Raw genomic sequence first — 26,574 nt, forward strand, 5'->3', positions numbered from 1 at the left:
TTCTGCTGGATGTATATTTTTAAACACATTCTATAATTGCTTCCATTTCTCTTGGCATCTTACATGAAAAAATATTTTTAGAATTATCAATAGTAGGGTTTATTATATTTTTGTATTAATTAGTTTGCACTGTAAAAGTAATATACATGAATGGTATAACATGCTGAAACATTTAACGGCATACCAGGATATAAGGGTAAATGTAAAATAACCTCTAACCCAACTAACTTTCCAATCTCACTCCACAGAAGTAATCGTTGTTTTAGATTTTGTTACTTCTGATATTTCAGACGTGTTCTATATACCCAACTGAATTTCGTTTCTCTCTCTCTTTTTCTTTCTTTCTCTCTCTCTTTTGTCCTATATGCCTTGCACTTTTCACCTAGAATATTTATCTTATTTTATCTGATTAATATATATCTATTTCTACATCATGTTTTATATAGTTACGGAACACACTATTGTATAGGTGTAACAAACATTACTTATATTTTTGCTCAATGGTGAGTGTTTCAGTGGTTTCAATGTTTACTTTTTGTTGTTAGCACAGTTTAATTGTTATCACACACAGTGTTTTGTGGAGCAAATTTTGTGCACTAATGCAATATAGCTTTGGGAAAATTCCCAAAGTGAAATTTCTGATGAAAAGTGTGTGCACATTTTAAGACTGCCATATAGTCTAATTATTGTTCTGATTATCACTCTCATCAATGGTATATGAGGATATATTTTCACCATTCATTCATGAAATTTGGATATAATCAAGCTTAAAATTTCTGTGATCTCATTGTTCAAGCTTTATTTACTAAATAATATTTGGTACTGGTAGTCTCCCATCTTTATTCCTTAAGATAACAATAACGAATTCATTATGTGTTAACATAAATAATATTTTAATTAAAAACCCCATAGTTTTCAAAATATACGTAATGAGAAGAGAGGAATTATATTTTTGCAAATCTATTTAATAAATGGCTTAGTAGACAAGAACTGGATTCTTCCTTTCAATTTTTTTTTTTTTAATAAATTTATTTATTTATTTATTTATTTATTTTTGGCTGTGTTGGGTCTTCGTTTCTGTGCGAGGGCTTTCTCTAGTTGCGGCGAGCGGGGGGCCACTCTTCATCACGGTGCGCGGGCCTCTCACTGTCGCAACCTCTCTTTTTGTGGCCTCTCTTGTTGCGGAGCACAGGCTCCAGACGCGCAGGCTCAGTAGTTGTGGCTCATGGGCCCAACTGCTCCGCGGCATGTGGGATCTTCTCAGACCAGGGCTCGAACCCGTGTCCCCTGCATTGGCAGGCAGATTCTCAACCACTGCACCCCCAGGGAAGCCCAAGAACTGGATTCTTATAGCTGCTTCTTTGTTCAGTCTGTTGTGATATGTTGCTATGTTTGATACATATGAAGAAAATCTTGTCTCAGATATTAACTCGGGAAAATAAGTATGTTAATAGCTTTTTAAAGATAATTTCAAATACTCTTCTTTAATAAAACATCAAACCTCAAAAAGTCGTAATTTTAAAAAGGTTAGTTGTTACGTGAAACCTGAAATCATATCAAAGAACATTTTTTACACTGGTTTCTAAAATTAAAGGGATTAATCTCCAAAATTTACAAACAGCTCATGCAGCTCAAGATCAAAAAAACAAGTAACCCAATCAAAAAAACGGACAGAAGATCTAAATAGACATTTCTCTAAAGAAGACATACAGACGGCCAAGAGGCACATGAAAAGATACTCAACATTGCTAATTACTAGAGAAATGCAAATCGAAACTACAGTGAGATATCATCTCACGCCAGTCAGAATGGCCATCGTCCAAAAGTCTATGAACAAGATATGCTGGAGAAGGTGTGGAGATAAGGGAAGCCTCCTACTCTGTTGGTGGGAATGTGAACTGGTGCAGCCACTGTGAGAACAGTATGGAGGTTCCTTAAGAAACTAAAAATAGAGCTACCATATGATACAGCAATCCCACTCTGGGACATATATCTGGAGAGAAACATGGTTCGAAAGAATACATGCACCCCAATGTTCATTGCAATGCAGTTTACAATAGCCAAGACATGGAAGCAACCTAAATGTCCATTGACATACTAATAGATAAAGATGTGGTACATATACACAATGGAATATTACTCAGCCATTAAAAAGAATGAAATAATGCCATTTGCAGCAACGTGGATGGACCTGGGGATTATCATACTAAGTGAGGTAAGTCAGACAGAGAAAGACAAATATCATATGATATCGATTATATGTGAAATCTTTAAGAAAATGATACAAACAAACTTATTTACAAAACAGAAACAGACTCACAGACTTAGAGAACAAACTTATGGTTATGGGGGGGAAGGGGGGGAAGGGACAGATTGGGAGTTTGGGATTGACATGTGCAATCCCAGGAAGAATATATTGATTTTTATTGCATCATAGAATAAAACATTTCAAAATACTAATAATTTTAGACAACATTTTAAAATTTAGAAACATTTTTGAAAAAAAATGCTTTTAAGTATTATTGCAAAACAAGACCACAAAGTATAATTACTTTCTTTTTGTTCACTTTTATAGACACACAGACAATTTAAGGATTTCAAAATAATTATTTACTGAATAACAGCTACATAGATAAAGGATAGCAGGTGTAAACAAAGAGAAATAGCAGAACAGTGTTGTTAGTGAGAACAAACTAGATTAATCTCTAAAAATACATTCATACTCTATCCGTATGACTATAGAAAATTCTAGAAAGCACAAGTAAACACAAGCAAGTAGTCTATTAGCCACCAGAACGACAATACCCCATGTCATCTAGCCTCTGAAAAAATGCTTTTCACTTCTGAGATAATTAATGTGAAACATGCAAGTAACATCTTAATGTTATTATAAAAATAATTTTTACACTGTGAACTCTCTGCAAGTCTTGAGGTTCATGATCCACACTTTGAGAACTACTGCCTGAGACCTTTTCCTTGTGGGCTGCTCGTCACTTAGGTCTCAGCTGCCTCAGACAGGCTCTCTACCACCCAAACTGAGTGGGTCAGGGACTTGCCTTCACTTATTCTCTGTTGTTTTAACATATCATCGTTTGTTGCATTTACCACTCTCTGGAATTATCTTAGGTTGTTTGTTGATTTTTTAGCAGTGTATTTTATAACTATCATTTCCACAAGAATGAGGACTTTACTGGTCCCTTAGGGTTGGCACAGGTCCTCCATATAAGTTTGCTGAGTGAATGAAATACTTTTCAAGAATATTCCATGTTGTTTTCAACTTGTCTATTTTTTCAGATGGATTCTCATTTACATTTTTATAGCAAAAACAATAGTGTTGGATTTGAAAGAGGTCACACTGATTTTTCTAACTCAACCGAGGAGAAGTTGACATCTTTACAATATTGTATTTTGACATCCAAGGATAGATTGTCTTAGCATTTATCTAAGTGGTTTTTTGTAACTGTGACTATCTAGCTTTTAACTGAATCTGTACAGTAAATTAATTAACTTTTGAAAACTCCATGCCATGACAGAATCATGGTGGAATATAATTCCACTCTAACCACTGGAGAATTTTAAATAGTTTATTTTTAATCTTTTTTTCAGGTCTAGTTTTCTCCAGATTATCTTGTCTCTATTACTGAACCAACTGAACCTAGAAGATACAAAAATACTATCATTTACAATGCTGAGATGGATTTCGATTTTGTTGTACAGGATAAGCAAGAATTTAACTTCCCTTTATTTTTCATGAAAGTAGGTAAGCACAAGGAATGTGCTCATGACATTATAGTTTTTTTTAAGTTCAAAGTTTCAACCTAGAAGTTTCTCTGACATGTCCTTTAAAGCTCACAAGACAGATACAAGCCACTGTATGTGAAGCATGTCTGCCAGATGTTACGGTTTATATATGTCTAATATAATGTGTATCATGATTATACATATTAATTGGATTTAAGTGAAGTGAAATAGGAAGAAGTGTAATAATCATTTCAAATACAAAAATTTTAAAAAATATATCAAGATTATGACAACTAAGCATAAAAAAGTGATGACATCAGGCATTCTGCCTTCTTCTATCCCTTATTAATCTCTGTGTGTGTGTGTTTACCCAATACGTTCTAGCAGTTAAGAGTGTTCTATAACATATCTGCTGATTCATTTTGAGCAATTCACTTTGCCTCAGTTTGCTTATCTTTAAAATTGGAAAGGTCATGGTGCCTATTTTGCAAAGCTTTATTCATGACCTTAAATGAGTTATGCATGTAAAACTTTTAGAAAAATTTCTTGCACACAGCACAGTAAACACTCAACGATTGCTAGCTATTATTACTGTTATGGAGGTCCACCACTCCCAGCATGTATGAAAGAGAGTGACATGGAAGGTGGTGCATTGTGTAGGAGCAGCAAATTCCCTGAGATGGGAATCTTTGCTTCTGTCTCTTCTGTTGTCTGCTTTGCAACTAACTCTATGTATATAAACTCTATGTATTTAAACCCTTTAAATCTCATTTTCCCCTTTTGTAGAATAGAATTAATTACCACCATCATGGGCGATGGTAAAAGGATTAAATGAGTTAATACATTACTTAGAACATTGTAAGCATACAGTGGTTTATTTTGGTAAGCTAAAGCATATAAAAATAGACATAAATTATTAATATGTACACTAATATTTACATTAAACATGCAAAAACAAATTAAAAATACAACTTATCAAAAGTATTATAAGGTAAACTAATAAGATGTAATGAAAGAGACTACAAGCATTTGAAGGCAGAGAAAGACTGCCTGTTGGATAAACAAATATTTAAACTGGGTAGGAAAATGTGAAGAAGTGGAGCAAAGAGTGTTCAGTGCAGAGATTTCAGAATTTCTTAATGAGGGGTCGATGATAAAAGCTGGGTAGTTTAGTGGCATGGAAATTGCAGTTGGGCATGTAATGATGACCAGGTTATGTAGGCCATCACAGTCCATACTATACATTTTAGATTTTCATTCAAGTGCTTTGGGATGCTAATAATTGTAGGTAATTGAATAACAAGAGGAAGTCAAAAGGCCAAATTGGACATAGTAGCATTAGTCCAGACAAGAATTGAAGATGGTGACTTGAACTACAGAGGTGGCAATGGAAATGGATAGAACTTAGTACATATAATTTCAGTATAATCAAAGAATGAGTTAACTGCATAAAAATATTTCCTTCTAATGTCTGTAGCTGGAACTTAATTAAGAACTTTAAAGACTGTAAGCACTGAAAAAAAATCTTATGGAGCTACTCTTCAATATGCAATTCAAATTAAAATCAATGCAAACCTATACAATGAGTGTAAGACAGTTAGAAAAATTCTGATTTGCCTCTTGAGGGAAAACCAAATTATTCATTTACTGGTCCACACATAAATGCCTATAAAGACTTAGGCACCATATTGCGCTAGAGACCAGCCCTCTGTCCTCACAAAGCACAGAGTCAAGGTAGAAAAGATGCAAATAAGCATGCAGTTATGATACTGTGTGGCAAATGCTTCTACAGAGGGAAGAATAAGAGAGAGGAGTAGCAGCAGAACCAAGCCTGATTGACTGAAGAAGATCTTACATTGGGAAGTGAAAATCAAGATGAACCTTTACAGTGAAGGGTGAGCTGGGGTTAGCCAAAGGGAGAATAGTTCACATAATTCCGGACAGAGGGAAAGTTTTGAAAGGTACAAAGGGTGGAAGAAGCCTATACTTTTGGGAATCAACTGCTTTCCCATGATGGAATTCATGAATAGAAGGTCTGTATATACACTAAAAGTTAAAAATAAATTCCTTTTTCTTCTGATTAACTCTATGATGGTTCAGAACATATCGTTTTCCAAGGAGCTAAATTAAACAAGGGTTTAACTATGCACAAATAGCATAAAAGATTAAAAATATTTTTGTCTTAACCTTTTTAAAAATGAACACTTTCCTAGGAGTCCAGTAGGCATATTGTATGACTATAAAGTTTTTGAAAACTTAAATAATCCTGAAGTGTATTTTTACTGCCAAAGTCATGTTTTGAAAATGACATAATATTGACTCATTATAAAACATGTTCCACCAAAAACAAATTGACTTCTAACAGCAAATGGTATAAGTACTCATTATTTTAGTGTTGAAAGCTTTGGTCCTGAAATTTAATATCTACCCTTCATTCCAAATATCCTTCCTCTATTACATGTGCAAGGAAATGGTTGACCTGTAAGATTAAGTAGTTAATAGACTTTCAGATGATACACATTTTCCAGGGCTATATGGTTTCCCCTAAGATTCAGAAGAGAATTTTAGAAAATAGCTCTGGGGTTTTAAAATATAAGTTGTAGTTGACTTATTCATAAACCACAAAGTTTTTTAGGATAATTACTTCAATATTGAAAACTCTAGTGTACTTCTAAGCTTCCCGTCTGCAGAATATATATCTTTAGATACTCACCCAAACCTATTATATTCCAACTGACGCCCAATTTCTTCCTTTGCACAACAATGAAATTACCATGTTAATAAAAGTCTTTCTAAAGTTTCCAAGAAGAAAATGGGGCAGATCCATTACAGTAATCTTACCAATGATTTGTTGATTTAAATATTTCTGTATTAAAAAAAAAAATCATGTTTTTTGGCTTCTCTAGTTAGATTTGGCCATAACTCAAATTTTGAAATAAATTAATGATTTCCAAAGTTGGTTGTTGATTGAAATCATCCAAGGAACTTTTTTTAAAAAAAATACAGATTCCCAAGAAATGTCTCTTGGAGATCCTAATTGAATGTATGTGACTATGACATTTACATTTTTAACAAACACCGAAAGTGATTACGATAATCAGATGAATGTAAGTTATGTTCTATTCATTCCTCTATTTTTGCTTCTCTATGTAGTAGACTATCCAAGGTTTGGATTCTCCTCATTTCTCTATGTTTGCTTCTCTGTATAGTGGAAGATACCATCACCCTAAGTTTGGAGGCCTTAGGCTAATATCAGGCATTTGTACTATTTTGTACTATTGTACAATAAGTGTAAGACAGTTATAAAAATTCTGATTGTACTATTTGTACTTTGTACCATTGAAATGATCTTCTCCTCAGGACCTTAGATTCCAAAAGCCTGATTTCTTATAGTCCCCTGTGCTAATTAAACAGCCCCTTCGTAATTCCTGTGCCTTATCAGTTGTCTTATGGAGAGGGTGTCTCTGCCTTTTTTTTTTTTTTTAAGTGAAAAACGTGTGACTCCAATGGAGGAAATCCAGGATTAGTTAATCAGAAAGACCCATAGGGGAAGCGAAGACTTCATCATAGCTTTCTTCATGACTATCTATTCAGTCTATTAATAATGCAAATTTGAGGAGAGAAGATGTTAAAAGACTCAGGGTCTTCAGGAATATTCTTATTGGTCCAGACATGGGCTCTGGCAAATCTAGAAGCTAGTTAGTCATGGAATATTTATTCATTTTATGTTGATTGAAAATTAATGCACTGTATTCAGATGGACAAAGAAAATTACAATACTTATTTTATTTTTTGTTTAATCTCCCTTACACCAACACTAGATGGTAGGAAATCTGAGCTTAGTAGTTAACATTTTGTTAGTCTCTATCTATTCAAATAGTCTCTTTCAATTTAGATTGTCCCTTTAGCCTTCCAGAGTTTAACTCCCTCAACATTATCTTCTACAGGATGGAATCTGGGTGTGGAACTTAATATATCTTCCTGGTGACAGGGGCTGATGAAGGGAAGAAGCAGCTACTAGGATTGGTATGGTGGTTCTTTTGTTCCTTGGTATCTTCACTGATGAACTCCTGCACTGCAGATTTTGGCTCCTGAGTTTGTGGCCTCTTATCTCTGGGGTGGATTGTGTACCCATCAATCCTCTATGATGCTCATCTCTCACCATCTCTGGCTGGCTTTGAGTAACTTCCTGATGTTTGGCTATGACTCCCAAATAAATCTCTGCTTGGGTGGTTGTCTGCAATCACTGCAGTAATAGAACCAAGGCCAGAGTAGAGCGAGGGAGGTCAAGAAGAGACTTAGATGAGTTTCAGGATCAGTTTTCCTGTTGCTGCTGTAATAAATGATCACACACTCTGTGCCTTAAAACAGCACAAATATATTATCTTTCAGTTCTGAAGCTCAGAAATCCAAAATGAGTTTCACTGGGTTAAAATCAAGGTGTCAGCAGGACTACATTTTTTGGGGGGGCTCCAAGAGAGAATTCATTTCCTTGCCTTTTCCAGCTTCTAGAGACATCACTTTCTTTTGTCTCTTAAGTCCACTATCTTCAAAGCCGGCAATGGTCAGTTGTGTCTTTCTCACATCACATCACAGTCACATCATGTTACATGACTCTGACATTAACTTTTCTGACTCCTTCTTCCACTTTTAAGGACCCTGTGATTCCATGAGGCCCACCCAGATAAACAAGGGCAATCTTCTATTTTAAGGTCAACTGAGTAGTGTTCTTAATTCTGTCAACTACCTTAAATCCTCATTGCCATGGAATGTAATATGTTCACAACTTCTGGGAATGAGGATGTGTACATCTTTGAGAAGCCACTATTTTGCCTACAATAGTTTCTAAAACATTTTGGGGAACTATGGGTTCATTTAAATTAAATCTCCAAGGATGTTTGATTAGAAGAAAGTTGTGCTCTTTAGATCTATGACTTCTAATATGTTTGATCATAATTTTTAAAAAATCAATTATAGCCACATCACATAGTATCTCCTAATTTATACTCTAACATTAGACAATTAGACTTTTTATTTTTTAGCTTTTATTATCCAGCTAGAAAGGTGAGTTGAGATATGACTTTTAGTAGCGTGATTCAGCTGTTATACATTGCCAAATTGTGTATTTAATATTCCCTTGGAATCAAGGGAAAATAAAATTATAATAAATTTATTCCTGTTCTGCTTAATGTCCTTTCTGGGAATAGACTTGGGAGTAACTTAAAAAGTACACTGAGACATTTCCTTGTGGGCATGTGGGTTGTTCTTCCCAGAAGTGTTGTTGTATACTAGTCTGGGCAACCAGTCTCAGAAAGGAGGGTGTGAGTGCTCACAAGTCTCCATTTATTTCTGTGATCACCATGGTCATGACTCAGAGTAGAATCCCTAAATGAGTCATATCTCACTTTGCCACTTTGGAAAAAAAGAAAAAGATGAGTATCTAAGAGAAAAACAGTTATGTGGTTGTGCTGGATCATGGATCACAACCACTGAAAATACTAATCCCAATATGAGTACCAACTTTCTAATATCATTTTGTCCATGAATTTTATCAGGATCCTTCCTAACGCCGACTCCCTCCTTCCCCATTTTCCTGCCTACTTCCCAGTTACATTTCCCTTTACTGCTCCTATGATCACTTTGAGATAAACGCAACACCTGCTATTGTTTTATATATAATGTAAATATATACATAATGTGAATATATATTAATATATATTTACATATTTTATAATTATGTTATTTTACATATATAAATATATATAATGTAAAGTAAATGTATATATGTAATGTATATATATATAAAAACATGTTCAGTAATTCCCCTACATACGGACCTTCAAGGTGTGAACTTTCAAAGATGTCCCTGTATGCCCCTGTATGCCAGCTGTTGTACTGTACTACTGTACTTTTCAAGGTACTGTACTGTAATATTAAAAATGTTTTCTTTATTTTTTGTTTGTTTTTTATGTATTATTTGTGTGAAAAATATTATAATATTACAGTATAGTACTGTATAGCCAATTGTGTTAGTTGGGTACCTAGGCTAACTTTGTTGGACTTACAAATTGGACTTACAAACGAGTTCTCAGAATGGAACTCATTGGTATGTAGGGGACTTACTGTATATACATTTAGTTATTATGGTTTCCACACAGAAGAAGACTAAATAGAACAAGAAAGTAAACAAAGGAAGGGAGTGTACCATTAGTTTTAGATTCACTACTTCAATTTTATTAGCTTTTATATATGATTCTTCTTAAGGAATACTGTTATAGTATATATTTGGAGAGCATTCCTTAGAAAAAGGAAAGAAAGGCAAAGTAAGTATTTTTCAAATAGGGCTAACATGTGATTGAATTTGAGCCCTCTGCTTCCCTTCCTCAATTCCAAATGTTACTTTCTTTCTAAATGAAATTCCAAGGTCTCCCTCTTCCACTAATATAGGAATCTTTCCAATTGAAGTGGTGAAATATGTCCAAGACATTATTATGTGTTTGAAGACAGTCACTCTAAAACACCAGATCTAATCAGGTCTCTCTAAATACATCTTGTTGTATATGCAGAGCTCCATGAGCAGTTTATTTTAATTCCTTATTTCTTAAAAGAGTCTTTCATGGTAGTGATATCTAGAGAAATTCACCGTTTACCATTCTTGACAAAGGTAATAAAGATCATTAACGTTTTAGTTATTTACAATATAGAGAGCCCTTTCATGTATATTATTTGAACTGATCCCTGTTAAAACTCAGTGAAATACAAATTATTAAGTCTGTGTTAAAGATGAAGAAAATCAGGCCTCAGAAACAGGACATCTGCCTCCAAATTTCTTGACTTCTCAGCTCCACCATCCCTGAAAGAGGAGATACTGTCTCATGTTTTCCATTTCCTTTTGGATACTCATTCTCTCACCACCCCTCACGACCACCCCCAACTCAATTCGGATTCTTCCACTGTACATGGTACATGTAAGCCCTAGGGCTTTTCTCTCAGCAGGCTGTCTGTCTCAGTTACTCTTTTGTTTCTGTCATAATGTTATCGAAAGTGGGATCTGGCTGCTCGTTGTTCTAAAGCCAATAAAGAGGCAAAGTTGATGGAAAGGAAAGTTTGCTTTACTTTGGAGGCCAGCAACCATGGGGGAGGGCAGACTCCTGTCCAAAGGCCAACTCCCCCACTGACAATCAGTGGGCAAGAGCTTTTGTAGGCAGAGGGAAGGTCTACATGCAGAAACGGCACAGTCAGCTCTGACAGTCATCTTGAAGTTGGTCATGCGGTGTTCAGATCAGTGTCATCTTGATTGTTTTAAGTACAGTTAATCTTCAGTTCCAGGATCTATTTGTTCCCATTTTTTGAGGCCAGCTCTCGGAATTGTGGCAGCTTATGTCATGGCTATAGTCTGGTCATCATGTAGTTAACTTCTTCTTCCTGGTGGGGGTTTTAGTATCTATAAGACAGCTCACAGGACATGGCTCAGAATATTATCTATAGCCCTTGAGGAGGAACTAAAAGTCCTTGACTATGTTTAATGACTAAACTATTAATATTTGGTCTTGTTTGACTGCTTTCCTTTGCTTCTGTTCTGCATTTTCTCACTTCTCTGATTAAACTTATTAAAGTTTTTCTTCAGACAAGGACCATAGGGTCCTGCTCCGCTTCAATAGCACCTATTACAATTTGCCTTTTATTTATTTTTCTGCTTACTCTGTGCATGTATGTGTGTATTCCTCAATGGAGTGAGATCATACTTGCTTTTTATGTTGTTGTTTTCACTGTAAAATCTCCAGCATCTATCACAAAGTTCTGCACAGAGTAGGAGTTTAAATATTTGTTGAATGAATGAACAAATACATGAAGATCATGGTTTAATCTACTCACAGCTAAAATATTGTATATGCCAAAGGATTCTGAATTCGATTTGGAGTCTGATGAATATCTTTTAAGAATTAAACCATAATGGAGGTAGTTCCGGGATTATGTGAGGTCTTCTAAAAGTCTGGGAGATATCCGAATCTCCCCACACTTCTTAGGCTGTGTCATGAAAGCATTTAAGTTTGTTCCTTTTGCCTCACAGTAGAGTCTTTAAGCTTTCACTTCTCAACCAATTTGTGCTTCAGAAATATTCATACTATGAGTCTCACAGATTTAACAGTCTCTCATTGCCAATTTAAAACATGCCATCAACACTAAGTTTGCGTGTAAATGATAAAGAATACAGAACTTGTGTACAGGTGGTAGGATTAGTTCTTTCACTAATTTGCTGGTTTTTTCCTCCCCGGGGCAGTTTTTTAACTTCTTTGGACTTTACAATCTTTATCATTATAATGAAGTTAGTAAAGTATAACTAGGTAAAAAAACAACAACAAAAGTAATAGTAAGCAGAGAAAATCAGTTACCATTTTAGACCTATGAAATAAATATTAATTAAGAAAATTTTTTTCATTGGCAAAATGTAATGAAATGTTCAAAGCCGTTGATCCAGTAATCCCCATATCTAGATATCAAAATATTAAGTGATTTATAATCAAGACAATAAGTTTTTCAACCTTACATAATTTTTTCAACATTATGTATTATTTTAGAGTAATAGAAAGTTGGACGAAATTCTAAATTAGAGGAGAAAAAAGCATGTGTAAGTGATTATATGGTAAACTCATGTAATGAAATATAATACATTACTAAAATTATACCCATATTATGTAATAAAGAGGAAACATTTTTATTCAAATAAATCAGTAAAAGTGCAATATATAATTTCATAATCTCTCTTTGCACTGATATAGAGCTGTATGCTCTTGCATCAGCATGCATACCTAACAATGAAATATTAAAGTGAAATCATTGACACAATTATCTCCTTGAACTAAAGATATCTTTATCTCTAGTCTCATAATTTTACACAACTTAATATCAAAATAATCATCTTACTAAGAAGCAATTCCTAATAATTAATAATTCCTAAATGCAGATACAGAATTCATTATTTTATGGGGTTTTTTTTGTAATTATGATCTTATTTATGTATTCTTACCCCAACCAGAAATAAAGTGAAGAGTTTGACTGTCAAACGTATGTGGGCATTTTGGATAAAAGCTTGAAAACTTTTCATTTAATTTTTATACTTTGACAATTATAATAGTTTTCTGAAATGAAATTATACTTTGTATTTCAAATTTGAGAAAAGATAAAATAAAAATTTAAATTATATATGTTATGAATTTATTCACATTTTTATTATAAATAATGTGAAAAATATTATGATACATTTTGTCAAGAACATCTTCCCTCATTTTATGCCCATATTTGTTTTGAAGAAAGTACTCTGGGTACTCAGAAAGTATTGCCTCACCCCCAAAAAATAGTTTTAAATAAATGTACCGTCTGATGACCAAAGGAGGCTTTTCAGACATTATGCTTCATGTAAACACAAGCCAACCTCAAAAAAACCCTGGCTCAGTTTGCAAAAAGGAATCTTTTAGGTGACTGTTTTTAAACTTCATTAACTCTAATTTTCCGTTTCATCAGTAACGATCAGAATTCCTGAGGACTGTCCCCTAAGGAATCGGTCTAACTCACCAACATTTATAGAACCCAGTACAACAGATGTGATTTTCCCTCATTTTGCTTGCTGAAAATAATGTGGTGTTTTACCACAACTGCAGTTTTCTGGTTTCAGAACCCAACCCATAGAATTTCATTTGGTTTTCTAATTTGATCCAGCTGTTGAAATGGAACTTTTCTTTTCTCTTTTCTTCTTCTCTTCTCTTCTCTTCTCTTCTCACCTTCCTTCTTTCCTTCCTTCCTTCCTTCCTTTCCTTTCTTCTTCTTCTCCTTCTCCTCCTCCTCTTCCTTGTCCTTCTACTACTACTAATTCTCCCTCTTCTCCTCCTCCTCCTTCTCTCTCTCTCTCTCCAGTCAATTATTCTTTGGAAACTTATGGCTAAATGGAAGTAACATTGTTAAAAAGAAGTGAATTTTCAGCATCACAAATGCTACCGGCACACACCTGTTTCATAAGGCAGATACAAGGACTAATGAAGACTTTACTAAATGTGCTAATCTTGTGTCACCTTGAACCTATCCCCTGCCTCCACCTTCTAGGATCCAAGTTACTCCCTCAGGTTCTTCTGGCAGAACCCCTGTTATAAAATATCTCTATTAACTCTTTCACCCTGAACACTCAAAATTAAGAAAAAGAAGGTAAATAAAAGCAGCTAGTTTGCAGTTTTGAATAATACTTTCAAACCTTCTGAGTAGCTGGCTGTGAGTGTGAGTATAGAATCTAACCAAATGGTCTCCTTTGCTCCGACATTCATTCATTCATTTAGTCCTTCATTCATTCACTCAAGATATATGGAATGTCCAACTGTGTGTTTAGAATTAGCCTTTGTTCTTGACAGATAGCAGTGGATAAGATGGACAAGTCCCTGCTCTCAAGGAATTTTTTGGGGGAAAAGATAATAAGTAAACAAGACACTGTCCAAAAATAGTTTAAGTACTATGAAAAATAAAATAAGGTAAAAGGATGGAAAATGATGAGAATATATGCTGTTTTATAAATGGTGGTCATGGAAATGGAATTTGAGCACAGATCAAAGTGTTCCAGACAGAGGAAAGAGCAAATATAAATGTCCTGAGGTAGGACCAAATTAGCATGCTACAGGTGAGAGTTAAGTGCAGAGGTTTGGACAAGGAAGTGTTTGTGTAAAGCCTTATAGATTGTGATGTGGGGTTGTGTAGGAGTGGGGTAGAGAGAGAGGGCGAGTGGAAGCAGGAAAATCACTCCGAATATTTTACATCCCAGGTGAGAGATGATGGTGTTGAATTGGTTGATAGCAGAGTTGATGAAAAGGGGACTTATTGAGGATATACTTTGGATGTTATGTTAGTAGTATTTACTGATGGATTATCAAAAAACTTCCCAGATTTTGGGTAAACTAATCAATGGCTGTAGCATACTGGCAAGAAACGTTTATTTCAATAACATGAAGGGAATGAAAATCATATTACATTCTTTTGGACAACAAAAATCTAAGAATATTAATAACGATTAGTTGAAAAACAGGTGCACTAATTACTACTTAATAAGTAAAACTCATACTCCTTGTTTAAAATTCAGTGGGTTTATTACAGTACACTAGTGATTTGAAAAGGCTTTCTCTACTATTCCTTGTTTCTTTTTTTGTTTTTTTTTTTTTGGCTTTCTAAAACTTACACTTACAGATTTTTTTTTTAACATCTTTATTGGAGTATAATTGCTTTACAATGGTGGCTTAGTTTCTGCTTTATAACAAAGTGAATCAGCTATACATATACATATGTTCCCATATCTCTTCCCTCTTGCATCTCCCTCCCTCCTACCCTCCCTATCCCACCCCTCTAGGTGGTCACAAAGCACCGAGCTGATCTCCCTGTGCTATGCGGCTGCTTCCCACTAGCTATCTATTTTACATTTGGTAGTGTATATATGTCCATGCCACTCTCTCTCTTTGTCCTCACCCTTTCCCCTCCCCGTATCCTCAAGTCCATTCTCTACTAGGTCTGCGTCTTTATTTCCGCCTTGCCCTTAGGTTCTTCATGACCATTTTTTTTTTTTTTTTAAGATTCCATATATATGTGTTAGCATACAGTATTTGTTTTTCTCTTTCTGACTTACTTCACTCTGTATGACAGACTCCAGGTTCATCCACCTCACTACAAATAACTCAATTTCATTTCTTTTTATGGCTGAATAATACTCCATTGTATTTATGTGCCACATCTTCTTTATCCATTCATCTGTTGATGGACACTTAGGTTGCTTCCATGTCCTGGCTATCGTAAATAGAGCTGCAATGAACACTGTGGTACATGACTCTTTTTTTTTTTTTAATTTATTTATTTATTTATTTATTTATTTTTGGCTGTGTTGGGTCTTCGATTCTGTGCGAGGGCTTTCTCTAGTTGCAGCAAGCAGGGGCCACTCTTCATCACGGTGCACGGGCCTCTTACTATCGCGGCCTCTCTTGTTGCGGAGCACAGGCTCCAGACGCGCAGGCTCAGTAGTTGTGGCTCACGGGCCTAGTTGCTCCACGGCATGTGGGATCTTCCTAGACCAGGGCTCGAACCCGTGTCCCCTGCATTGGCAGGCAGATTCTCAACCACTGCGCCACCAGGGAAGCTCATGACTTTTTTTGAATTATGGTTTTCTCAGGATATATGCCCAGTAGTGGGATTGCTGGGTCGTATGGTAGTTCTATTATTAGTGTTTTAAGGTACCTCCATAATGTTCTCCATAGTGGCTGTATTAATTTACATTCCCACCAACAGTGCAAGAGGTTTCCCTTTTCTCCACACCCTCTCCAGCATTTATTGTCTGTAGATTTTTTGATGTTGGCCATTCTGACCGGTGTGAGATGATATCTCATTGTAGTCTTGATTTGAGTTTCTCTAACGATTAATGATGTTGAGCATTCTTTCATGTGTTTGTTGGTAATCTGTATATCTTCTTTGGAGAGATGTCTATTTAGGTTTTCTGCCCATTTTTGTATTGGGTTGTTTGTTTTTCTGATATTGCTTCTTAATTCAATTAACAAATATTTATTAATTGCTTACTATAAGCCAGGTCTTAGGGAAATAACACAAAAGAGTGCGTGGACATAGTCACAAAACTTTCTGTCAAAATACTGAAAAGTTTGCTCCAGGTTCTTCTGGAGTTTAGTGCTGTAGAGAAGTCCAAGGCAGGTGTAATTATTTTCCTCCTGTGGATAGACTCTTTTATTTATTGTTTGTCCCACATTATACCTGTGTGATGTTTTTGTGGTTGGTGTTATGTTCATTTTTGATATCCAAGTACATTACCAGGTTTCATTAAGACTGTTTTCTTTCCATTAATACTTCTTGAGCCCCCTTGTAAGCTCCAGATTCCAGTCTTCAACTCAGAATGTTTCTCCAATTTTGCCTTTGATTATTTGTTTTGCACAGTTTGAATTAGTTTCGTTTTAAAGAACAACAATTACCCATGGGACGGTTTTCTCCTTCTGTTTTTATTTGTCATCACATTGAACTATTCACACCTTTGTCTTTTTCCTTTGCCTTCTCTCTGCAGTGTTGATTTACCTCTTTACTGTTTCTGAAACGATCTTATTTTTCTCATAATGTATTTTCATTTCTTTAAACTCTGCCTATCACCCAGATCTCTCTTTCCCTCTATCTCAGTATCTCTTATTTCATAAATGCTACTTTTTCAATATTTATTTAGAACTTTTCAAAATTTCTGTTTTCTAGATAAATGATTTTCAAAGCAGTGATTCCCCACCCCCAACGCCAGTTCAGTTCTCCTTTTTATTGTATGTTGCAGAATATTTTCCTAAAGTTCTAGCTGTTTTAACAATGTTTTCTCATCCTTGAGTGATCTCTACTCAGGCTGGCATTTTGCCCATCCACAAACACTTCAGATTCTTCTTCTTGTCTTTTTCTCTCTTTCGGCTTTTAAAAAATAATCCTTTTATATATTAAGCAAGGAAACTAAGTGGTGTGCAGCATTCTGGTCTTTTACAATGATTTTTAGACTGTGAATTTGCTGAGCTAAGGAGGAAATTCCTGGTTCCATCACCTGGTCATCTTATCTTTCCATATACAATGAAAAGAGGAAAGTTTCAAAAATAACATAGAAAATCAAAAGTGCATCATTTCTGTGGCTCTGCCAAGAAACATAAAAACAAAAAGCCTGTATAAGATGTTACAAAAATGAATTGCCTATTTCCAAACTTACACTGTTGCACATGGAATACCATTTTTATCCATTTTGCATGTAACTTATTGAAACTCCAATCCCAAAATTAGTGCAAAAAAGTATTAATTAAGGCATAAGATTAAAGAATATAAAAGCTCTTGTTCTTTCAGAAATTGACTCTAGATAAATAGTAGTGTTGGCTCTTTGACAATGGTCTCAGCAATATTTTTTTAGATCTGTCTCCTCAGGCAAAGGAAACAAGAGCAAAAATAAAGAAATGAGATCTGATCACACTTAAAAGCTTTTGCACAGTGAAGGAAACTGTCAACAAAATTAAAAGGTTACCTACGGAATGGGAAAAATATTTGCAAATGATATGTCTGATAAGGCGTTAATATCCAAGATATATAAATAACTCATACCACTCATATAAAAAAAAGCACAGCCCAATTAAAAAATGAGCGAAGGATCTGAAAAGACATTTTTCCAAAGACATACAGATGGCCATCAAACACATGAAAAGATGCTCAACATCACTAATCATCAGGCAAATACAAATCAAAACCACGATGAGATATCACTTCACACCTATCAGAATGGCTATCATCAAAAAGATAACAAATAAGAAGTGTTGGCAAGGATGTGAAGAAATGGGAAACTTGTACACCGTTGGTGGGAAGTAAATTGGTATAGCAACTATGGAAAACAGTATGGAGGGTCCTCAAAAAATTAAAAATAGAACTACCATATGATCTAGCAATTCTACTCTTGTATATATATTCAAAGAAAATGAAAACACTAATTTGAAAAGATATATGCACCTCAGTGTTCATAGTGCCATTATTTACAATAGCTAAGATATGGAAGAAATCTAAGCATCTATCAACAAATGAATAAATAAAGAAGACGTGTGTGTGTGTGTGTGTGTGTGTGTGTGTGTGTGTGTGTGTGTGATGGAATATTACTCAGCCATAAAAAAAGAATTAAAAATTGTCACTTGCAACAACATGGATGGACCTGGAGGATATTATGCTTAGTGAAATAAGGCCAACAGAGAAAGACAAACACCGTATGTTAACACTTATATGTGGAACCTAAAAGATAAGACAAATGAATGAATATTAAAAAAAAAAGAAACAGATTCACAGATACAGTGAACAAACTAGTGGTTACCAGTAGTAAGAGGAATGGGGGAAGGGCAAGATAGGTGAAGGGGATTAAGAGGTACAAACTACTAGGTATAAAATAAAAAAGACACAAGGATGTAATATACAGCACAGAGAATATAACCAATATTTTATAATAACTTTATGTGGAGTATAATCTGTAAAAGTATCGAATTACTATGTTGTAACCTGATAACTACATGTACTGTAAGTCAACTATACTTCAGTTAAAGAACTACCAAACCAATACATTTTACACCTTAAACGTAAACAATGTTATATATCAATTATGTCTTAATAAGAACAACCCGCCCCCAAAAAAATAGTAATATTGGTTTCCTTACTCTGACTGACAAAGAACCAGTATTTTTTTGGTAGGATAATTATACCTTGTCACCAACCAAATATGACCATTCCAGTTGCTCACTGAAGAGTTTGTATTAGAAGTCTTTTTACTTTAGCCATTGTCATAGGTACAGGGTAGCATCTTATTGTGTTTTGTTTGTTTTATTTTCTGTTTTTTAAATAAAAATTATATATATATATATATATATTAAAAGTGTACAACATGATGATTAGATAGACATATAAATAGTCAAATGATTACTACAGTCACGCTAACTAATGTATCTTCTTACAGAGTCACCATTTTCTTTTCTTTGTGGTAAAAGCATCTGAAATCTACTCTCTTAGCAAATTTCCAGTATTCAAAACAGTATTATTAACAATAGTCATCATGAGCTTTTAAACAGCATCTCCCTGAGGACTACGTGATCTGTACATGTTGTACATCGTTGATCTTACCATGTATTTTTTGGGTTATTTACATATTTTCTTTCATGAAATGTCTGTTCAAAAGTTTGTCCATTTTTTGAAGGTTGTTTGGTCTTACTGAAGTTAAGTTTATGTGTGTATACATACACACACACACACACACTCTGGATAAAAGTTCTTTGTTAAATATATGTATTGGAATTGTTATCTCTCAGTCTGTAGCATTCTTTATTTTTCTTAAAATGTCTTTTGAAGAGTACAAAATTTTAATTTTATTAAAGTCCAACTTATAAACTTTTTTTATTACGGTTCATGTTTTATGTATCATATCTAGGAAATCTTTGCTTACCTCAAGTTCACAAAGACTTTCTCCTATGTTTTCTTCTAGAAATTTTATAGTTTTAATTTTTACATTATATTTATGATCCCTTTTGAGTTAATTTTAATTTTTAGGTAGAGTATAAGGTAATGGTCAATTTGAATTGTTTTTCTTACCAATATCTAGTTGTTCCAGGACCATTTGTTAAAGTGCCTTTCTGTCCCGTTTCAATTGCCTTGTCACTGTCATTGAAAATCACTTGACTGTATATGTATGGGCTCATTTCTGGGCTCATCTCTCTTTTGTTCAATTGATTTTTATATCTATCCCTTGGCTAGTGCCACACTATCTTCACAGAACTTTTTTAAAAGTGTAAATGATCAATTTTTTTCTTGGAAAAAGAGCTTTGTATCTACTCAGTTGTTTGCATTTTCATGTAAACTTTAGAATCAGCTTGTCAATTTATATATAAAGTCTTATTAGAATTATGATTGAAATTGTGATGAATCTATAGGTCAATTATCTTACAATAATGAATTGTCAAATGATGAACACTCTATATGTCTCCATTGTTAAGGTCTCCTTTGATTTCTTTTTTTTTAAAATATCTTTATTGGAGTATAATTGCTTTACAATGGTGGGTTAGTTTCTGCTTTATAACAAAGTGAATCAGCTATACATATACATATGTTCCCATATCTCTTCCCTCTTGCATCTCCCTCCCTCCCACCCTCCCTATCCCACCCCTCTAGGTGGTCACAAAGCACCGAGCTGATCTCCCTCTGCTATGCGGCTGCTTCCCACTAGCTATCCTTTGATTTCTATAAGGGATATTTTATAGTTTTTTATGTATATGTCTTACATGTCTCCTGTTAAATTTATTCATAAGTTTTCAAACATGCATTTTATAATTCTAAGAGAAACAAAATTTTAAAAGTTCCAGGTTTTTGCTGCTGATAAGCTAAAACAAACCTGATTCTTGTATATTAACCTTGCATTCTGTGATCTTGCTAAACTGACATTAATTTTAGTAGGTATCTTTTATTGTTATCTTAGTATTTTTATGGCTATATTCATGTCATTTTCAAATGAAGATGGTTTTACATCTTCTAATCTTCATTCTTTTCATTTATGTTTCCTGTCTACTGCATTATCTAGCACTTTCTGTACAATGTTTAATAGAAGTGGTAAGATTAGTCTTTTTTGTTTTTTCCTGATCTTATGGAAAAATGCCCCACTTTCTAATACCATCATATTGGGGGATAGGGTTTCAACAGGTGAATTTTGGAATGTCACAGACATTCAGGCCATAACAGGGAGGGAATGGATAAAGAGGGAATGAGGGAGTAAGCCAGTGAAGAGGTAGAGGAGATACCAATAAGAATATGGAGCAGGAAAAAAGATCTTTTTCTTCCCCAGTCTGTTAGCAATGCCACGCCTTGTCCCCTAGCTAATGGATTTAGGCCTATGTTTAATTTCATTTCTCTGTCAAAGCCTTTTAAAATTACTTATACCTTGTCTCTTTCAGAATATAAACAAATTCCACTGTTGGTCGTAAAACAGCAATGAGAGTCTATCAGTGAATACACTTGTCAACCAAAAGCTGTCATATCAATGCAAAGTATTGCTATTGTTATTGTTATTATTACTACTGAAAGAAAACCCAGTGAAAGGATATAAACTGAAGGATGTTAACTAAACTTATTGTGGTGATCGTTTCACCACTATATGTATAGTATGTGTGTGTAAACACCAAATTATTATGTTGTATAGTCGTCCCTCGGTATCCATTGCAGATTGGTTCCAGGACTTCCCACAGATGCCAAAATCCATGGATGCTCAAGTCCCAGTCAGTCCCCTGTATCTGTGGATCTGCACCCATGGATTCCATTAACTGCGTATCACTACATGTGTTTATTGAAAAAAATACGTGTATAAGTGGACCTGCACAGTTCAGACTGGTGTTGTTCAAGGGTTAATTGTACACCTTGAAGATAATGTTATTATTTATAGTATTTGTAATAATAATTGTAATTATATCTCAGTAAAACTGGGAAAAAATACATGCTTGCCCATGTGAAAAAATAAGCCAAAACAACTTCAAATCAATTTGCTATTTTCAGAGTCAAAAAGGACCAAGGTCAAGGAGTTCTAGCAACCTATGAAAAGACTGTGTTTACATTATTACCTGATTTCCAGTTCTTGCCCACTAGGGCCAAAGGCATTCTTTCTCAGAAAGGAGTTTAAAGTGGACCCTAGATATCTGAGAAAATGTAGGCTTTGTGAATGTGACAGCAACTTTTATATCCCAGCTGTGTTCTACAGCCCACTCATGAGTAGCCGAGTTTTCTGCACTAACTTTCCCTTTCAGAAACTACGAACTCTATCATCACTCATCTTAGGTAAATAGATTTCTAGTATATTTATCAATGAGAGTTGCTGAAGCTAGGAAGATATACCAGAGGAAAAAATCCATCTATCAGTCCAGATGTTATGAAAAGGGTCTTAATCAAAATAACAGCATTCATGAACAGCTGGTCTCATAAGCTTTATTTATCATTTCCTAGACCTCAGAAAAAGCTTTGTGAGTTGTAGGTGGCCTGGTATTTCTCACAGTGTTCCAGATGTTTTTCCTGAAGTCAAAGACAGCCACAGGAAATTTGTTTAGCATTATAATTTTTAATCATGAACAGGGACACAATACTTTTGACTTTCATTTCCTCTCAGAATCTTCTCAGGTATTACCATTTCATTCAGTTTTAAAGTTGATTGAAATAATATCTCACTTTCACATCCCACTGTTATTAACTACCGGAAATCAAATATACATTTTTTTGCTTTTATTTTCTCCAGACCTAGCATAGTTCCTGTCATATTCTATGTCCTCAATAAATGTGTGAATTAAATAAATACATGAATGAATGATCAAATTAAGTAGAATTTTACTTTTTCTCTTATGAGCATGTTAAGATTACAAGAAGTTACCCCCTCCATACACACCCCCCCACATACATGGTTTTGTGAGAAGATAAGAAAAAGTAAATTATTTCAAGAGAAATGTTTTATATTTTTTTACGTATCGATGCCAGATCAGGTGACCTCGTGGATTCTTCATAAACTAGTGATCAATAGAATTTATAACAGAATTGTCTATGCTGGAATTCCATGAAATAATGATCAGCTATGGAATTTATACGTGTTTCCGTGGTTTTCTAGTTAAATGTGTTGGTACAGTGCCTGAGGCCCCCCGAGACCTCCTGCAGTTTGAGGAATATGCTTTCTTTATGGTACAGGACTGTTTATTCACAACTGTCAAACCACCGGAAAGTTATCCATCCACATTCAAGGCAGGCACCAAGCTGCATTTTTGTTAATGTGAACCCTTGAGGGAAACAGAAACTAGACTGTGTTTTTATATAATTTTTAACTCATAAGAGAAAACACAGGGATTTTTTCAAAAACAATAAAATGCTTTCTCCTCAAGAGGTTTTTATTCCCTGGTATTGTTCAAGCAAGGACTGTTTTGGAAATGCTGACAGGATCTTAGCAAAGGCATCCAGAGGGAAACATATAATATGTTTATTTATCTTAGAAACCACAAGAACATTGCAAAAGGCCAGAATTGGCCCTGTAAAATGTGTTGCTAACATTAGAGTATGACTGCTTAGTTTCGATAAAGTCAAGTCATTTCTGTGCTGATAAAGGAGGGCAATCTATACTCTGACATCTCCCAAACTTATGTCTACAGCCCAACCCTCACCCTGAGCTCCAGACTCCTAGATCAAGAGCCTCTTTTATACCTCCTCATAGAAACTGAATAGGCACCTTAAAAGGAACAAATCCAAAACCAGACTTCTGATTTCAGCACTCTCCACCACAGCCTCCTCAGTGTTTCCCAACGCAGTCAATGGTGACTTCATCCTCCCAGTGGCTCAGACTAAAATTCTTGGAGTCGTCTCTGTCCCTCTTCTTTCTCTCTCACACCCCGTTTGATCTCTCAGCCATCCTTGTCCTCTGTATTTTCAAAACACTTCCATATTGTGACCCATTCTCACCGTCTTCTCTGTTACTAACCAGGTCAAAAACCATCATCATCTATTGTTTATTACATTCGCATCCTAAATACCCCTCCTGGGTCCATTTCTGTTTCTGGGTCCATGCAACCTGAGGTACCCTTTCATAGACATTTGAATCAAGTCATTCCCCTGCTGAAAACCCTTCAATAGCTTCCTGTCTTGCTCAGGGGAAAAGATAGTCTTTAAAATTGCCTAAAATAGTCCTACAGGATTTAGGTTCCCATTACCTCTCTGACTTCATGCCATATCTTCCCTCTCCTTTATTCATGTTACCTGTTAACATTTGATCTCTCTCTTACTAGAACCTGCCATGCATCCTCCTAACATTGGGCTCCTTTTTTGGCTTGCTTCCTTCCATCCTTCATATCTCTGCTCAGATGTCACTTTATCTGATGGTCTTTTTCTGACCATCCTATATAAAATAGCAAGTCCCATCCTCTCATGTTCCTTATTCCCTTATCCTTTTCTTTCCTCTGTTTTCTTTGTCATGCCCCGGAAGGTCTCCTCCCACTGTGATGCCTGCTGCATGAGGGTGAGACACTGTTCATCGCTCTATCTCAGCCACCAGGGCAATGTCAGACACACAGTAGGTCTTTAATAAATATGTGTTGAAAGAACAAAGTGATATGTGCTAGTAGACATGTCAGGCCTAGATAGGAGGGTTAGATTATTTTGATGTTTGAGTAGACTTAAAAATTGATTTGTGTTCCTACGTTTGTCTGTGAAGGCCTGGGAGCATGAATTTAGCCCTCATAGCCCCTACTGGAATAAGGAGCCTGGAGGGCAAGTCTCCTAACCATCAACGGCTAATCAATGGCTGGGAGTCATGCACTCAGGGGGGCATTTCATCCAGTCCTTCTCTGGTTATTGTGAACTGGGGGGAAATATGGACTTTCTCTTACTTCAAACTTAACTCCATTTGAAGGTTGTTTTACATTCCTGGATGTTTATGTTTGATTTTAATAAGTTTAGTGTTTTCCCTCTCTTGATTTTCCTTTGTTTTCCACTGTTACGGTTTGTAGTGTAAAACTGACAGTCTGTCGCAGACCTGTGACTTGAAGCAACTGTGACAGATGGTGCACTAGAATATATAAACAGATCTCTTAAAAGAAATTACTTAGCAATAAGTGTGGGAATTAAAAAATGAGCAGCAAAATCAGAAATGAAATAACTCAGCCACCTGTAACACCTGTTCTGCAGGAGATGAGAGTCTGAAGGGCAATGAAGTCTTGTAAAGAGTTAACAGTGTGCATTGAGGGGCAGTCTTAGAACAGGCCTTGCTGGAACTCTGGATGAATGAGAAAGTGTTGTGTATACATTTTTAGTTTTTAGTTTACTTAAGGGATCAGGCATCTCTTTGTTTGCCTGGAAGATAAGGGAATAAGATCCTGCATCTGCAGCTGCAATAAACCGTGGAATGAGGAATTGTATTATGGAGAAGGAGGAAGGAAAAAAGAAAAGGAAGGTATGGGGAGGATTCAGTAAAATGAGTGAACCGGGAAAAAAAGCGGACACCCAGGTTACGCCTGATTTATGTGATGAGAATGACATAGTAACTTTCATTGCCAGATCAAGGTCATTGAAGAAGAATGCATGAAAAGAACATAAATGCTGTGTTCTGGAAAATTTGGGTCACTTGAATATGGTAAGATGACAGCTCTTAAGACCAAAACGTGTACAGCCTAGGCTAGCTTGAATGTATGAAGGGGGCTTACCCAGCCACAAAGGGTCAGGGCCAAACCCATACTTTCCAACCTGTTATGTAAACCACACACAGTCAAACAAAAGTGTTAATAAAAAGGAAAACAAAAAATAAATAAGCATTCTAATAAAGATAAAAAGAAAGTGAGTGTTAATGGCTGAATTATGTCCCCTCAAAAGATAGGTTCAAGATCTAACCCCTAGTACCTGTGAGTGTGACCTTGGCAGATGTAATCAAGTTAAGACGAGGTCATACTGAATTGGAGTAGGGCTTAATCCGATACAACTGCTGTCCTTATAAAAGAGGAGAAAAGACAGACACACAAGAGAAGGAGGCCATGTGGAGACGGAGGCAGAGATTAGAGTTATGCTGCCTCAAACCAAGAACATCTGGAGCTACCTGGAACCTAGAAGCAGCATGGAGGTGTCTCCCTTGGAGCCTTCGGAGGGAGCATGGCCCTGCCAACACCTTGATCTTGGACTTCTAGCCTCCAGAACTGTGAGAGAATAAATTCCTGTTATTTTAAGCCAGCCAGTTTGTGGTACTTTGTTACAGCAGCACTACAACACTAATACAGTGGGTGGCAGGGGGGCAGGGGAGGTTGTTCACAGGGGCCAAGCAGTGGGAGACAAGAGACAGACATGGTCCAATAGGAAATGAGAGGACTCTATTGCTTTGTTCCTCAAAGTACAGACCAAGGAACAGCAACATTCCTGGGAGCTTTTTGAAATGCACAATCTCAGACCCCACCCTAGACTTGAGACATAATTTCCCTTGAGATGATTGCAGCCCAAACTATGCAGCCTGGGGGAAAAACAGCAACAGCAATCAACATATTTAAACCCTTTTCATGTATTAGGCTCTGATCTGAGAGTTATACTCTAAGTTAACCCACTTAATTCACACACCAATCTATAAGGTATGCACTATTATTATTCCCATTTCACAGACAGGGAAATGAGTCACAGAAAGGTAAAGTAACTCTTCTAAGTAGGCGAATAGCAAATGTTGAAGTCAAGGAAATGAGCCGCATTTATCTTTATTTCAAAAGAAAAATATACAAGAAAGAAGTTGTGCTGATACCT

This window comes from Balaenoptera ricei, chromosome 10 (genome assembly GCF_028023285.1).
Source record: "Balaenoptera ricei isolate mBalRic1 chromosome 10, mBalRic1.hap2, whole genome shotgun sequence".
Classification (NCBI taxonomy): domain Eukaryota; kingdom Metazoa; phylum Chordata; class Mammalia; order Artiodactyla; family Balaenopteridae; genus Balaenoptera; species Balaenoptera ricei.